We start from the raw sequence: 16108 nt of genomic DNA, 5'->3' as shown, positions 1-16108 counted from the left end.
AGAGGACGTCTGCCCTGTTTTCATCTGGAACATCAAACTAAGCTGGAGCGTTTTTTATTTTTTTCCTCAAGGAAACGCTGACCCTTGAGGAAACCAACGAACTCAAGTCATTTGTGTTCCTCTAGTTGCAGTACGTCCTCCTCGGGGAGGTGGTGCTGGTGGTCTGTGTCTGGAGGCGATGCCAAGCGCTTCAAGAAACAGGGCAGGGGTAGCATCACTTGGCTCTGGGAGGGCAGTGGGGGGAGGACTGCCAAAGCAAGGGACCTCAAGGCTTGTGCATCCTCCAGAGTGGGTCACAAAGTGAGCGGGGCCAGGAAAAAAGCCCCAAGGGTAGAGTGGAAGACAGAGAGAGTTGGCTGCCCAAGTGGGAAACAATGGCTTCTAGTGGAGTTCCTGGAGCACTCAGAGAGGAGAGATGGGAACCAGGGGACTCGGGTCTTGGGATGCTTAGAAGGCGAGGGATCCCAGCCCGATAGTTGTTTATCTCCCGCCCCCCTTCCACGGATGTTCCTCTGAATTCGAGTGTGATGGAAGCTTCGACAGTTGTGGAGTGTGGGCGTAGAATGTGCAGCTCCTTAACTATGCTTCTTAGATTCCCAAGGGCTCTAGCGGGTCAGTGATTCACACAGCTTTTGGAATCTCACAGCGTTCTTTGACTCTGGCACGCAGTTTGGAAGCTGGCTGTGGCTCCGAAGCAGCTATGGCTGCCCCCGGAGTGGCCATTGCATAGCAACAGCCCCTGTGAGATTTCTCAAACGTTAAAACCCTCATCATAACCTGTTTACAAGATTCACTGAAGCATCGCTGTCTTCCTTCGCTCTGAGCAGCTTTCTTGTTTACGCCTGTGTTGCCTGCCTGTCCCATCCCCGAGTGTGATTTTCTTATCTGTAGGGTTAATTGCTCCATTCTCGGAATCTGACATCGAGTCTAGAATCCAAGAAATATTGGTCGAACAAAGGAATTTTTAATGAGAAAAATAACATAAAAGATCCTGTTGTTTACTGGAAGACAAATCTGCCGTATTATCAGGTACAGGGGATGTTCTGCTAGGGTCTTCATCCGTAGTCTCCTTATCATTTCTTTCCTTTTTGTTTTTGCTAAAACTACCTTGGCTTCAAATTCTGTATAGTTGGGTACAGCATTGATCTCATAGGGACTCAGTACCCACAGAGTTATGGGTGGAGCGTTATTTTGAGTATGCCTGAGAAGAAATCTTTGAGAATGATATTAACGTTTGAAAGGAAGGTTGTTTTCTCTAATGCTACTTTCTCTCATCATGGGGTGAGTTGAAGGCCTGGAACAGGAGGAAAAGGCTAACCTTCCCACAAGTAGGGCGCACCTACTCCTGCCTCGATGTTTCTGGACTGAGACACGTACCGTCAGCTCTCTTGGTATTTGGGTATTTGGACTTAACACTTCTAAGGAATTCTATTGATTCTCCTCCATGGCTTGGCTTCTGTGATCATGAAAATCTGTTCCCCGTCGTCAGTCGGTCTGTATATCCACCTGTTGGCAGCATTTCTCTGGAGAACTCCAGTACAAATGTCTCACCTCAGAGAAGAAAGCTCTCTGTAAGGTGTGTCTAGTCCCATCCACTGTGTGGTCCTAGACTACCTGTCCTAGAGTGAGGCTCTCCGAGCTTCCACTCAGCAGGTTCGCTCTGTGCAGATGTGACACATGCTGTAGTAGGTTCTCCAACAACCACCTGATGACTGTTACACACACATGCTGGAGCCATGAGCCTCTCCTCCGCCAGTTTCTATCATCTTCCCCAAGCCTTGCCCATCAAGTCCCGTTGGATGTCTCTCCCTAGGTGTACTTTTTGTTCACATGTTCCCATCCCTATGTTACTCTAAACAGGAGGATTGTCTCAATTTAACAAGTAGTATAATGTCCCGAAAGCTGGGGACAGGCGTGGCTCTTGTTCGGGATCCCTCGTTGACTTATCAGTAGAGTTCAAATATAAATGCACTAGGGGGTTTCCTCTAGTGTAATTGCTGATGACTCTGCGTTCTAATTAAATCTTACTGCTCTTGGTGTGTGGTAGCCTTTGCCCACTGAACATCTGGACTAAAAGTGGGGAACTCGCTTTGGTGATTGGCAACTGCAGAGTGGGGTGGGTTTTCTCACTTCAGTCCAGCCCTAGTCTACCACCCTGGCAAGACTATGTGACTCCACCCCGTTTATCTGGGCAGAAACTTGTGTTGCTGACTCCGCCTCGTTTGGCTGAACAGAAAACTCTCGCATTGCTGCCATGACTAGGCAGTGCACAGGGACGATCATAGCTTTTCACACCCCAGCTTTACCCAGGGGATACAAATGAGTTCCAGCGAGAGTGGGGCAGCCTCAGTCATCTTCTTCTGAGCCTTCTATGCGAGCAGCTCCTCTCTAAGGTCTTCTGCTCCTAACCCCTTTGTTCATCACTTCTTGGTTCTGGGTTGCTATGAGTTAAATGCTTCCTCTGATTCATCTCATGACCATTTTATTTGATTTGGTGAATAACCTAGGAGATCGGAAAAAAAAAACAGGCTCGTGTGGTACCAATATGCATTGTGTAACACATTGGTGGCATTATTTTATTAACTATTTCATCAGTAATTGCTCACTCTTGCTTTGGCACAGTATTTTTTTTCCACCATCTAGATTTTTTTGTGATTAAAAAAAAACTACAGAGTTCATTCCTTCATTCAACAGGCATTCGCTGTGTGTTTGCCTTGCGTTTTACAGTTTTCTTGCGTTGGGGAAACAGCAGTGAGCACACAGGTTTCATCAGCCAATTTCTTGAGTATTTCATTCTAATGAGGGCAGGGCAGATAACAAAAGGAAGCACATAGTATGTCAAGTAGGTAAGCACATGATCAGTGAACAGCTGTAATTTTTAACAGTTTATCCAGGGAAGACTGAAAAGACAGAATTTGAACAAATGCCCACAGCAAGCGAAAAGTGATTGTATGGATTTTTTTGGGAGGGCGGGGTGGGGAGGGGGGGAGTCCTGTAGAAGGAAAAGTCTCTTAAGAAGAAATGTCAAAGCTGACAAAAATCACAAGAATGGAATGGATGGGCGGTGGAATAGGAACATTCGACATAAAGAAGATAAGGAGAAGTGCACTGAGTTCAGATGGTCCCCTCCGGTCTCCCAGAACTCAACAAAGCCATTGTATTTGTGGTTATACTTTATCGTAACTATAGGAGATTAAAATTAGCATGGGGAAAAGGTGTACAGGCACAGTGCTTCGAACTTCTCTTTCCTGGCAGTGCTGTGGGTAGCACTTATTCCTCTCTGCAGCAATGCCTGTGACATTCACGGAGGACTCCCAACCAATGCAGCTCACTTAAACTGTTGTGCTCCAGAACAGTTTATTTTTATTGGCGTTTTGCACTGTAGACACAACAGCTACCTGTGTGGCTGACTTTAGTTTCTGTCCTTCGTACAGGGTGTAGTCCAGGGTTCCCATCACAACTCAACACAGATCTTAGTCATTACAACACAGCACAGGGCTTCAGGTGCATAGATGCACTTTTAGAGGGCAGGGCATCCTAAGGCTTAGAGGTTTAACTTGCAGGAGTTGAGGGCAAGGAGCCAGATCTTTCTTTGGGCAGTTAATCACTTATTCTGTGTGAGTCAGACTGAAGGGATTTTTTAGGTTATTTTGAAGACTTTATCTTCTATTCTGAGTGCAATGGGAGCATCTGTGAGTACCGATCATGGGAGTAACTGACTCGAGCTATTTTTAACAGGTTTATCTAAATGTTAAGATGTGGAGTAGGGCTGAGAGACAGTCTGGGTACATTAGTTACTTTCCTGTGGCCGCAATAAGATTCCATGTGCAAAAGCAACTTAAGGAAGAGGTCTTTGTAGCTTCTAATTCCTGAGGGTGAGAGTCCATAATGATGGGAAGGCGTGGCACCCGGCACCCAAAGCAGAAAGCTGAAAGACAGACCCCCAGCTTCACACCGGAAACACATACAAAGAGGAAGCAGGTGCTGGGGTGAGGGTATAAGACTGCAAGGTTCACCCCTGTGCTGTGCTTCTTTTCATCAAGGCTCCGCCTCGTAAAGGTCCCACAGTCCCCCCAAACAGCCACACTAACCTGGGACCAAGTGTCAAATACATGAGTCTAAGGGGGACTTTTTTTTTTTTTTACTTAAGCTACAACACCAAGGAATAGCATCTCGGGCCAGGGTGGGAACGGTAAGAAGTATCTGGATCCTGGCTCTATTTTAAGAGTTGCCAAGAGGATTTGCAAATAAACTGAATGATTTGGAGGTTCTCAGGTGGACAACAGGGAAAGTCAAGTGTCTTACATTGAAAGACACAGGTCTGGAGGGAGGAACTGTGGGAGCTGTTTCTAGACATGGTCACTTACAAAGCCTGTTCACCAGCGCAGGGAAATGTCAAACAGAAAATTCCTGGGCTAGAGATTTATATCCAGGTTAAGGCATAAGTGTTGAAGCTATTCTCCTGTGAGGATGTGGAGCCATGGGATAAGCAAAAAGGGATGGGAAGAGAAAGAGGGAATGTTCTCCCGTGCTGAGAAACCAGGAGGATAAAACAGGAGCAGATTAGGCATATACGGGAGGAAGCAGGACAGGAAGCAAGGAACCAGAGTGTGGAGTTAAGATACCTTCCAAACAATGCAGGAGGGAGAGGCTACTCTGTCGTGGTGTCTGGTGAGTCAAGGAAGATGAGTAGTGAGGAGACCATTGGGTATAGGAGCACAGAGTCATTTTTTAATAAGAGCACAGATCAGAGTCATATACATATACATACACATACACATATGCACATTCTCACCTACATACACATACATATATTGCATACACATATGCACATACTCACATACATACACATACATATATATGCATACACATATGCACATACATACATACACATACATATATTGCATACACATATGCACATACTCACACATACATATATATGCATACACATGCATGTACTCACATACACATATACATACACACATACAGAGATATACACAAACATACATATACATGCACATACATACATATGCATAAACATACATATGCACATACTCACATACATAGGCATGCATATACATACACATACATATACACACAGAGAGACAACCTCCCTAGGACAAGGAAAGACCAATCTATGTAAGCAGTGGCAACTTAAAAGTAAATTCTGACTACCATCCATTCCCCGGCATCTCTGACCTTCCTTCTACCTGAGAACATGCAGAAAGAACGTTGTAGCTGGACACTTAAATCAACCCAGCCCCTGACCAAAATTAAGAAGGACAGTTTTCTTATATGTCATATAATTTTTATAACATAGGAGTAATCTGCTTGCCTCACAAAGCAATTTTTTTCTGCTTCTCTCCAGAGAGAAGGAAGGCATGGCGTGTGGCCTTGTTTTGTTTCGTTTGGGATGCAGTGGTCTCTCAGTTTGGCATCTGGTTGGTAGTCTCTACTATGGGTTTCTTCTTCTAAGTTACAAACTCTAATTTACATTGTTTGGAATGCATTTATATGTATGAAGTGTTCAATATCAATCAAATCTCCTGGATTAGCCCATATAGTACTTCTGAAATCAAAACACATATAAATTACACCTATGAATGGATAAAGTTAAATTTTTACGCAGGAAAAAAAGACTTTTACACAGAAAATAGAATGAAAGAAAACCAAATATTAGATAAATGGATTTGCCACCTTTCTGTTCTCAGTAGCCAAATTACTTTAATGATAGAAATAATGATTGCAATTAAAATAAATAAGTTCAACATCAATGCCATTACATTCTAAGAACTCAAGATATAAGTGCATATAAGGTTTCTGTGGAAACTTTGGGAGCCCCATGTTGGATGTCATGTGCTACCAGGGGAAACTATTTTGGAATTCTTCATCTCATTAATAAAATAACTTAAAGCCAACTCCCCGAGTCTTCTCAAGGGTGTTTGTCATTCGGTAGTATTTATTATGGATAGAAGGGCTGAGACAGTTTCACAAATAGCAGATGAAACCCTGGGCATTCCAGGCACAGCAGTGACAATAGCATAGGAAAGCAGACCAAGAGTTCCAGAGATTCAACAGCAGCTGAGGGCTCCAAAACCCACCGCTTAGCGCTCTAACACGAACAGGAGGCAGAGAGTTCCAGAGAGCCATGAGAAGCTAAAGGCCACAATACCCGAAGCTCTAAATTATAACATTAGAAGGCAGCTGTAGAGTTCTAGAGAAAAAAATATCAAGGTTAGAGTCTTCAAGGCGCTAGGACCACAAAAGATGGACAGATAGCACATGGAGAAAGCATAAAGGCCCAGAAGCAACGACTGGTAAATAAGAGGCTTTTAGGAGCTGAAAGCAGGAGCCGAGACTATAAGGACAGCAAATCCCAGTTACAGGAAGAGCTCAAAAGAACTGCTAAGGTCTAAAGAGCCACGGTCTCGTACCCGGGCTCCCGAGCTCTAACTAGGTGCTGGATTTCGGCACTCTAAACCCACAGCAAGAAGCCCAGAGCACATGCACTCAACAGGCTTCCAAAGTTTGGAGCCATGGGCTTCTCGATCAAGGACCATCCGTGAGCCTTTGCAGGTGATGGCGCTAAGGGTGCTGAAAGAGATACCTACTATGCGGGTCTGTTGATTTCCATCTGCAGAGAGCACAAAAATGAACGCCCGGCCACTTTTGGCAATCACACTGTTTGCTTCCGGGGTGGGGGTGGGGATGCTCGCTCTGCAAGCACGCTCTCCCTTTCTATTCGTTCCTTGGATTCGGCTGGGTATCTCACTCTATCTGAACCGCGGAGCACATGCTGTTGCCGGGAGCTGACAGCCATGAATGAGGGCCGCAGCTGCTCTTGAGTTTCCCAGATTGCTGACAGACAGAGAACACCAGAGTGTTCTCATTTGGAGGAGAGAGGAGCCGATCATGGTGGGGGGCAATCTATATTTGCCAACCCCATTTCCTCATGACCAAGTATGGAGAGGCAGATGTGGAGTGAACTCACAGCTATAAAGAGAGTCTAGCTGGTGGCCTGTCACCTGGAAGTTGGTAAAGGCGCTGATTGCCCTTCAAGGGTCGTGCGCCTTCCTCAGCTCCCATCGCCGCGGTTTGGATCTGGTTCTCGGCTCTTCGTGTGTGTGTGTGTGTGTGTGTGTGTGTGTGTGTGTGTGTGTGTGTGTGTAGATATTTCCTTTTATTAGGTAATTTCCCACGTGGCTTTCTCTACTTAATCACGCCACTGAAATATGCAGAAATCTGATCTCATTTTAACCAAAAGTAAAAAGGAAAATATTGACTTTAAAAGATATTTAATTTGCCACAGAAAGCAATGCATTTTTAATGTAGAGCACATTAAAAACTCATAAAGCGGTTTATTTATAAGGTGGCTAGCCCGTATCTCCAATAAATAGAGTTAGGCCTGTCAATTACTCGGTAAAGGAAGCTAATCCAAATGCCGTTTTCATCCTGTATCTAGTCAAGGTGATGCTCCCCTCACACACATTCTCTGTAGTCAAGAGTTTGAGGGGATACCAGACACATGGAGAAACTTCCTCCCCTGAGTTTACAAATGAGTTTTCTGAGGCCGGAAGAGGCTTAGACTGCAGCCTAGCCTAGCGGTCACACGGATGGCTTGCTAAGTTCCTGCCAAGAGTTTGCACCAAGGTTTTGGATCAATGGTTTGTTCTTTGCAAAAAAAAATGTTCAAATAAACAAAGATGTACTGAGTACCAGCTGCGTCTGGGCAGCATCGCCGAGCTCTCAGTGAAGGACATGAGGGCACCTTCTCCAAAGACACTCCGAGAGCAGTCCCTAGGGGGAGCTCAGGAGCGTGGAACTACAGCTCTCTACCCATCAGCATCCTCCTCCCCTCCCCCTTCCTCCTGGCTTCCCTTCGAGGATGCCCAGTGGTGGGCTTTCTCCTGTCCAGGCCTGCAGAGGCCCCCTTGTGAGGGAAGTGCTGGAAGGTGAGTTTAAGGAGCCAGCAAGTCTCTTGAAATGTTTCAGAAGCTGATTTTGAGCCGTCGAAGGACTCACAGGCGAGAAATGAGGAGATCAAGCTGACTTCCTGAAAAGATACCACCGAAGGACTTGTGCAGAGAAAATGCATCTTCCTAGTCTAGGCGAGAAGACACAGAGTCATCAGCACAGGGAAGCAGAGGTAGATATCCGGGCCAAAGGAGTGGGGGCGCTCTCTGCTACAACTTTGGTCATTGACTTCTGACTTCCATTCCCACACGTGCATCCATAGATCGACGGGGGGGGGGGAGGGGTAGGCATGGATCTAATTAGGCACGGAAGAGGAGGCGTGCCTCAGAGGCGGCATCATGAATCAAGCAGAAGGGCCATGCTGCTCAGCAGCTGCAGTCACTTTGGCTCTCAACGGTCTCTAAAGTATTTCCATAGACGCCCTTGAATCACGCTCGTTCCCATTCATACGAAAGGAAATTTCAGATTGGCAGAGAAAGAGAACGAGCCCATGAGCCATCGGAGTCGTTTCTTCCTTTTCCTGACTTCAAAGCAACTCCTTTAAGGTCTGTATTCCTGAGGCAATTCTTTCGGCATCAGCTCAATTTGGTAACTCAGAGCAAACCTCCAAGGTAGAACCTTTAGGTAACAAAGGCTTCATATGACGCTTGCTAGTGGCTGTGCTTCCTCAGGCGTTGAGGTTCCACAACCTCAACCTGAGAGTGTGTCCCAGGTCTGTGGGTCCACCATCATCACCATCTCTTACCTCTCCACCTCTACTCTTCCAATCCCCCCCAACACACACACTCTTAACTTCCCTTCAAAAAAAAAACCTTGGCCTATTTGTGTTTGCTGCTCCACAATGGTTTTGGGAACCCTTTTTATTTAGAACGAAAATGAAAGATGAAGTAAGTTGTGCACACTCACACCCCATCTCCCACTCAGCCCAACCCCAGAAGACTGCATCAGGAAAGAATGTGTGACCCTGCCCCCCAGGCTCTGCACACACTTGAGGTCGGCTCCCATCACCGGCTGTCTTCCTCGCCCACGTAACCCTGTGCCATGGTAAGTTTAGATCTCAGAGCAACTCATTTTTTTCTTTGTATTTTCTTTTTGGATTTAAACAGCCATAGACACACTTTGGACACGTGTTTTATTCTAGCCACATATCAATTCTGCGTAACCTGTCGGGCGAGCCCACATAAGCAAGGCGGTGAGTGTGACACTTTTCATAAAGTGGTTGATCGTTGACTTAATTAGCCTCAAGGTATGCACCTCAGCCACGTTTAAGTGAGTGAAGAATTATTTACTGACAAGGTATCTCAACCTTGTCTATAAAAATAGCATAAGCTTTACCGTCTATATTTAAGAAGCTATCCATAGGAGTAGTTTTGGATTCTTCGGTGTAGATATGGAGATGTTCTAAGAATTCACAAGATCACAGAATATCGAGAATACTGTAATGAGGGTGTCCGACGGCCAGTGTTTACCACTAACCTTTGAAAAACTTACGGCTGAAGTGGTTTCATCATTTGAAATCACTTGGTAGCTTTCTAAACATTGCCCCAGGCCAAGCTGAATGGAAAGAATTACTATGAATTACTTTTAACAGTGAAATCAGAGGAAAAGGCAACACTTCCATCATGGCTGCCTATTTCTGCCAACAGATCTGTTGATTGTTCAGCCAGCTATCTTGTTTAATAGACACGAATCAGAAAACCAAGGAAAATCATCCTATGAAGTCATCAGCTGTGGAATGCAGAGAATTCGGTGGCTCTGAAATCAACAACTAATCGAAAAAGGAGTTATAACAAAATAGTTCAGAAATACTGCACGTAATGTTTATTTTTAGCTTGTGCAGTAGTATTTTAAAAATACTACTCACAGTGGATTTCAAGGCAGGTGCTTGGAACTTGTGGCTTGTAAAGTTAATTATCCTGAAACTAAGTTAACGTTGTCGCTTCCTCGCAAGCAGCAGCTAAGTTTCAAGTGTCTGTGTGAGTCCAGTGTCTAAGTGACGGCAGGGAACATGTAAACTCTGTCTATCACCACTAGAACCCTGATCTTTAAAACACAGGCAAGCAGCGCAGGCTCAGAACCTTTAAGGTGGCCTGTGCTTTCATGAGATTTTTTACAGGTTTTCATGTGAACAATGTCACCTTTAAAAAAAAAAAGCAAGTTCCTTATCTTGAATCAGAAGTGGGACCTTTAGATGTGTCAACTAATGTGAGCCTTGTGGTAAAGGTGTAGGAGCCCTTGGTCTAAAAGTTAATGCCTGGGGGTTGAACTGATCTAGTGACTGGTAAACAAAACTGTTAAGGAAAAGATTTTGACGCATATTGTTTCTGCACATCCAGCTATGACTCAAGCCATGAGGAGCATCATTTTGTCCTAGTGATTGAATCCCCACAGTAGGCACATCCTTGATACCAGCTTAATTTCTTGATTAGGGAAGGCAACACTATTTGTGCTGGCTTATTCCCCGCCATAACATCCGGTAGTGTGTAGAATCTTTGGGTAAGAAGCCCTTCTAATTCGGCTTTCATCTTGCTAATTCATGGTATTTTGCAGCAGTGGCAAACTTAGTACAGAATTATCAGTTGAGGCGCCAGATGTTGTACGCATGCCACAGCTCAAAGACTCACTCAGTGCGCTGCACGTGGCCTTGGCGATCTGCAAGGTGATTCGCTGCTTGTTCCCCAGTCTTCCGCCCCGAGTCACAGAGTGCTGACAAGCACTAATGCGCAAAGTCGACGCTAGGCACCCAGCCTGCAAAGTCTCGCATATTTATCCTTTTTAGCTTTAACTGATTCTCAACCCTGGGTTGCAGGGACCGTTGACTTTCAGAACCAATTACCTAAATAAAGTGAATGAATTTGGAAAGTCTGAAGAATGGCTTGCCACCCCGTCTCTGCTTCTTGATAGTGTGTTCAATCGTTTGATAGTTCCGATGTGACTGGACAAATGAAGCAGGAAAAGGAAGATGAGTATCCTGGAAGACAAGAGAGCAATGCCTAGAACGGCCTCATCAGTCTTTAGATCCTTCCGTACAAAAACAGGGGAAGACCCAATGCGACAAACGAGGCAGCGCTCTTGAGAAGAACCGATCCTTCCCCGCAGTGTCGCACTGGCTCTGCTCTACCCTGCGGGCCTCTGTGGCGAGTTACCTGTGTACATGATGATTCTCTTTTACTGCCTTGAAGATGCCCGGAGGAAACAGACCTTATTCTTATTCTCTTTGCGTTTCTGGCAAGTAGTATGGGACTTGGTATATGAACTGTTTATTTGCCCAGCAGAAGAAAAGTACATGTAATAGAAAAGAAAGACCTATAGAGGAGCTCTACTGTTCCTTCACAGAGAAAAATGTTACCCTGAGTCTGCCAGCTACTCTTGTCACGTCTGTCATTATAAACAACTGAACGGAGGACAGGTTTGCTTTACTTTGGTTCACACTTAGAAGTACAGTCCATCAGTGTAGAAAACCCAAGGCTGCATCCTGTCCCAGTGAGTAAACAGAGAGAGAGATAAAACCAGCACTTTGCTTGGTTTTTTTTCTTCTTCTTCTTCTTCTTAAACTCAGCCCCAGATTCCAGCTATGGAGCCTTGTTGACGCTTTAGCATGGGGTTTCCCATCTCAATTAACAGCCTAGAAATTTAGTCACAGATATACCCAAAGGTTTGTCTCCTAAGTGAGCCTAGATCTGTCAAGTTGACAATATTAATTTTCACACAAGTCTTTGGTGGGTTGAGTGTTTTCTGTAGCCAAACTGAGAAAGACATTCACTGTGGATTTTTTTAAAAAGCACTTGACAGTTTCGTATATGTGTCTACTGAGTTTATGTCCCAAAAACCATGATCTTCATCATGCAGTGCCAAGTAATAGTTTTTTTAAAAAGACTATTTCCTTGTGGGGAGAGCCTGGAGGTTTGGCTTAGCTATTAAGAGGACGCACTGCTTTTTCAGGGGACCCATGTTTCAGTTTCTAGCACAGGAACCCACATGGTGTGTCACAATCCCCAACTTGATTTCCAGGGGACCTGACTCTTCTAAATTCTGCTGGCACCAGGGCACACACATGGTGCGAACAGATACGTGTATGCAAACATCCATACACAGAATAAAGGAAAAACATTTAAAATTTTAGAAGACTATTTCTAGTGAAAAAATTTACACATTTTATACCACCAGATTTTTAAGATATTTTTGTTTTGTCTACGATATCTCTTAAGCTAGCCAAAACAGAGGATGAATCTCACCTACTTTCCAAATAGCAATAGATGTTTTATACAAGGACATCAACAGAACAAAAACATCATTATGAAAAGTGGTGTGTTTGCTTAAAACAACCAGCTTTATAACCGAAAGAAACATGTCAGTAGCTATCAATGTTAGCTGTAGCCTTTTTTTTAAAAAAAAAACAGACTATAGAGCTTTGTGCTGTAAAGTAATGTGGTGACTAACAGTCACAAAGAGACGAGGAAACTGTGGCTTAGTACTAGTATTTCTGTGGTTATAATTGAGTTGCTTGGGGCCTGATCTCTTAGGATCTCTTTTTCACACCAATTAAATGAAAGAATGCATCGTTTACTTTAGTGTTGCTATTCCTTTATAAAAATACCTGATCTAAATCACTTGCTGAGGAAATATTTATTTTAGCTCACAAGTTTAAAGGGTTTAGCCCATGGTCCTTTGGCTTCATTTCTGGGCGTTTGTGGAGGAAGCACTTCATGCCCGTGGAAGTATATGGTTGAGGCTTCTCGTCTCACGATGAGATCCGGAAGTAGAGAACAGGAAAGGTAACGGGGACTATGCGCAACCCCCAATAACTTGCTTCCTGACAAAGTAATTAATTGTGATGCTCCGATTTGCTTTATATAATAGAAGCCTTTTATAACAACAGGGAACGATTTTAAGTCCAACACGCCACAAATTATGATGTATGTGCCTCTTCGAGAAGAAGCTGGCGGGAAGCCTAGCTGAGGATGTGTAAGAGAAAGGGTGGCTGTCCCTGCACTGTATGGATTTTCTCTCTTTAGCTGTTTTTTTCCTCATAGAATATTTGGGTATTTCCATCTGGTCTTTTCTCCCAGCCTCTGTCCAAAGCTCCTTTTAAGTTTAATTTGTTGGTCCATTGCTTTTCCTGAGAGGACATTCTTTCTCCAGGAGCCTAAAACTGTCCATCCTGACATCTTGTCTCTGGTTTCCTGCTTTTTGGTATTATTAGGTCCAAGCACAATATGTTTCCTGATCAGCTGAATGGTTCTCCAAACGGGGCGATGTCCTGTTGTCTAGGGGTGGGCTGGAGAAAACCTAGTCTTCCAGAACACTTCTGGGTTACAGCTCAAAGTTTACTCTAGGCTTTTCTGTGCTTTTACCAATTATGCTGTGTTTACTTTGTGAGACACAGAAGGAAAAACTTATAGTTGATTAAGCCGTAAGTGCCTAGAACCACTTTTGTCAAATAGAAGCATCAGGTCATAGTCGCATGCTCTTACACATTAGTTCCCATTTGTATAATTTAGACCTATGACACCCTTTCCAGGTATCGCAGTCATAACCATGGACTCTTACAAGAGCAATTGTTCTCTGTTCCCTTTTTATAAACAGCATTGAATAATAACTTTCTCAAGAATCTGAATGCGCATAACTTCATTTTAAATGCAAAGTTATCCCCAATGGTCTTTTGGCCACGGATGAGCTATCACTGACTATAAAGTACAATTCTTGAGAGAATTTCCTTGAGCGAAATTGATATAGCAAGAAGGAAAGAGATTTGTGCTTTTCATTTAGTAGCAATATTTATTTTAAGAAAATTTTGCATCACTAGGATGAATAAAGAGCAAGAATGTGAAATATGTTTTCCCTGAAGACAGTTCTTCATGTCTGCATAACGTTCTCTGCTAATAAACCAACCTAGGAGAGTTGGATGTGTGTATGCTCTAGCGTCTCGAGGCTATTTCAAAGGCTCTCCATTTTCCCTATGCGCACAGACAGCTGGGAATATGTTTTGAAATCAATGACCAAAATGTCCAACCTAAATGACAGATTCCAATCTGTAAACCACGGAAACAGGATCTTTGTAAATCCTCACTCTGACAGGGAATTTTCCCATGATGTGAGAAGTCATTTAAAAATGTATGTTTTAGGCAAGGAGAGCTTTTCTAAGTCACTTTGTCATTTCCCAAACATATATTTAACTTTGATACTGTGAACTGGATGTTCTACTTCTTGGTACATAATTTTTATACACACACACCAACAACAACAGCAGCAGCAAAGGAATTCTAGGAAAGATCCATGACCTAGGAACAAGGTGAGCATGTGATGTCCAATGTGTTCCCACACAGCCTGGAAAATTCCTTGGTATCTGAGCTCATCCGAAGGTGTGGATATTATGACAAACACTAAATCCCTCTGGTGGAGAATGATGAGGACAGCAGAATTCCACAACGGATTTTCTTCTTTATTGCCCTGTTACTTAACTCAAACACAAATTCTCATCCTCTCCCTCCCTGCCTCCCTGCCTCCCTCCCTCCCTCCCTCCCTCCCTTCCATTCTTTCCATCTTCTTTCTTTTTCTTTCTCTCTCCCTCCCTTCCTCCTCTCTTTCTTTCTTTTTCTTTCTTTCTTTGGTTTTGTAAGACAGGGTTTCTCTGTGTAGCCCTGGCTGTCCTAGAATTTGCTCTGGAGACCAGGCTGCCCTCTATCTCAGGGATCTGCCTGCCTCTACCTACCAAGGGCTGGGACTAAAGGTGTATGCCACCAACTACTGGGTAGAAGAAACACAATTTCTTAAATGGGGATCTAATATGACCACACAGTTGATTGCTTATTTTTAGGTCTGTGGTCAGTAGAAAGTGGTCACTAAGGTAACCAATTCCAAGAAACCTGGACAGTTACTGTGAAGTCATTCAGGAGACAAGATGGCGGGATAAGAACCTTAGGCTCAAAGATAATAGATAGTGGGAAACCCTTTCGGCAACTTCAGAGGTTGGCAATACTCTGGAAACCTGGATTTTATGAGGTTGGATGGAACAGCAGAGAGCACTTGATGGATCTTCAGCTAGAGAAGTTCTCTAATCTACAACATAGAAGCATGAAGTCTGCCATTTTAGGGCAGGTTATTTGAAAAACAGGTTGGTGTGTTTTGAGTCATTGGTGGGCCTTTAACACTTTGTTTGCTTCTAGGGTTAGATTCAAAGGTACCATCAAAAGGACCTGACTAATGCTTGTCTAAGGCTTTCACCGGAGACAAAGACCCTGACAAAAACAAAGAAACAGATTTGAATGCCTGATGTGTCATCCACTACTGTGAAGTTCAAGACCCTGCCACCAAAATCTGTTCTGTAGAAAGGGACTCGATAGTTTCTCAGGAAATATCTACCATGGCTTCTTCAGACTTCATCCTTGGTTGCTGTGGGGATGCAGCTGACCTGTCATCAGGTTGTTCAGTGGGCTAGCCAAAGCACTTCTGAGGTTTGAGAATGAGTGATGAGTAATGTAGTAAGGAAATGCAGTGAAGAGAACTGCGAGGAAAGTAGGAAATCACTGTGACTTGTTAATTTTAAGTGCTTGTTAATATTAGCTGATTAATTTGAAATGTTTAATAGAGTAGAAATGGGCAATCTGTTGTCTCAGAGATATGAATGATTGCCATCAAAGTGGTCAATGAGAAAGAAAATGGCATACTTTGGAGTTACTTCCAACTCTATCGATTGTTTTTGAGACTCTGAGCCAAACCTTGTGGATTTCTATAGCAACCTCACCCCCCTCCTCCCATCTTGAGATAAAGAAGTCTTAAGTTCTTTTCCAGTATCCACAATCTGTGTAACTCAAAAAGACAAGAAGTTGGCATGTGGTACTTAATTTTATATGGCAACTTGACAGGATCATAACTTAGATATGTCATTAGACATTACCTTGGGTTTGTCTAAGAAGGCGTTTCCAGTGAGACATTTGAATTGGTGGACTGAAAATAGATTGCCCTTTGTAGTATGGCAGCCCCTCATTCAATCACTCAAGAGCCTTAGACGAGCAAACAGAGAAATTCACTTTCTCTGCAAGACAGCTCATCAGGAACGCTGTTCTGCCCTAGGGCCAGGATTCATGCCATGGATTCTCCTGGTCTCCGGGCCTTGAACTTAGACTAGAACCAC

General features: G+C 43.8%; 1 protein-coding gene and 1 long non-coding RNA gene across 4 annotated transcripts in view; both read left to right on the top strand.

Annotated features, from left to right (window-relative positions):
* The window catches only part of Kcnab1 (potassium voltage-gated channel subfamily A member regulatory beta subunit 1), a 384414-nt gene that overhangs the window by 27139 nt on the left and 341167 nt on the right, over nucleotides 1-16108 (top strand). The gene's annotated exons all lie outside the window — the stretch shown is intronic.
* LOC110342384 lies at nucleotides 687-15757 on the top strand. 2 transcript variants are annotated; one of them, XR_005880273.1, is made up of 5 exons: nucleotides 687-1029; nucleotides 7993-8146; nucleotides 8440-8519; nucleotides 8899-9018; nucleotides 15141-15757. It is a non-coding gene; the product is annotated as an uncharacterized LOC110342384 (long non-coding RNA). The 2 variants fall into 2 exon arrangements; XR_002384438.2 differs by lacking the exons at nucleotides 687-1029; nucleotides 7993-8146 and having other exon boundaries at nucleotides 8294-8519.

Source organism: Mesocricetus auratus, unplaced genomic scaffold (genome assembly GCF_017639785.1).
Source record: "Mesocricetus auratus isolate SY011 unplaced genomic scaffold, BCM_Maur_2.0 Super-Scaffold_100011, whole genome shotgun sequence".
In the NCBI taxonomy this organism is placed as follows: Eukaryota; Metazoa; Chordata; class Mammalia; order Rodentia; family Cricetidae; genus Mesocricetus; species Mesocricetus auratus.
Note: the sequence above shows the minus strand (reverse complement) of the source record. Positions and strands in the feature narration are given on the sequence as shown.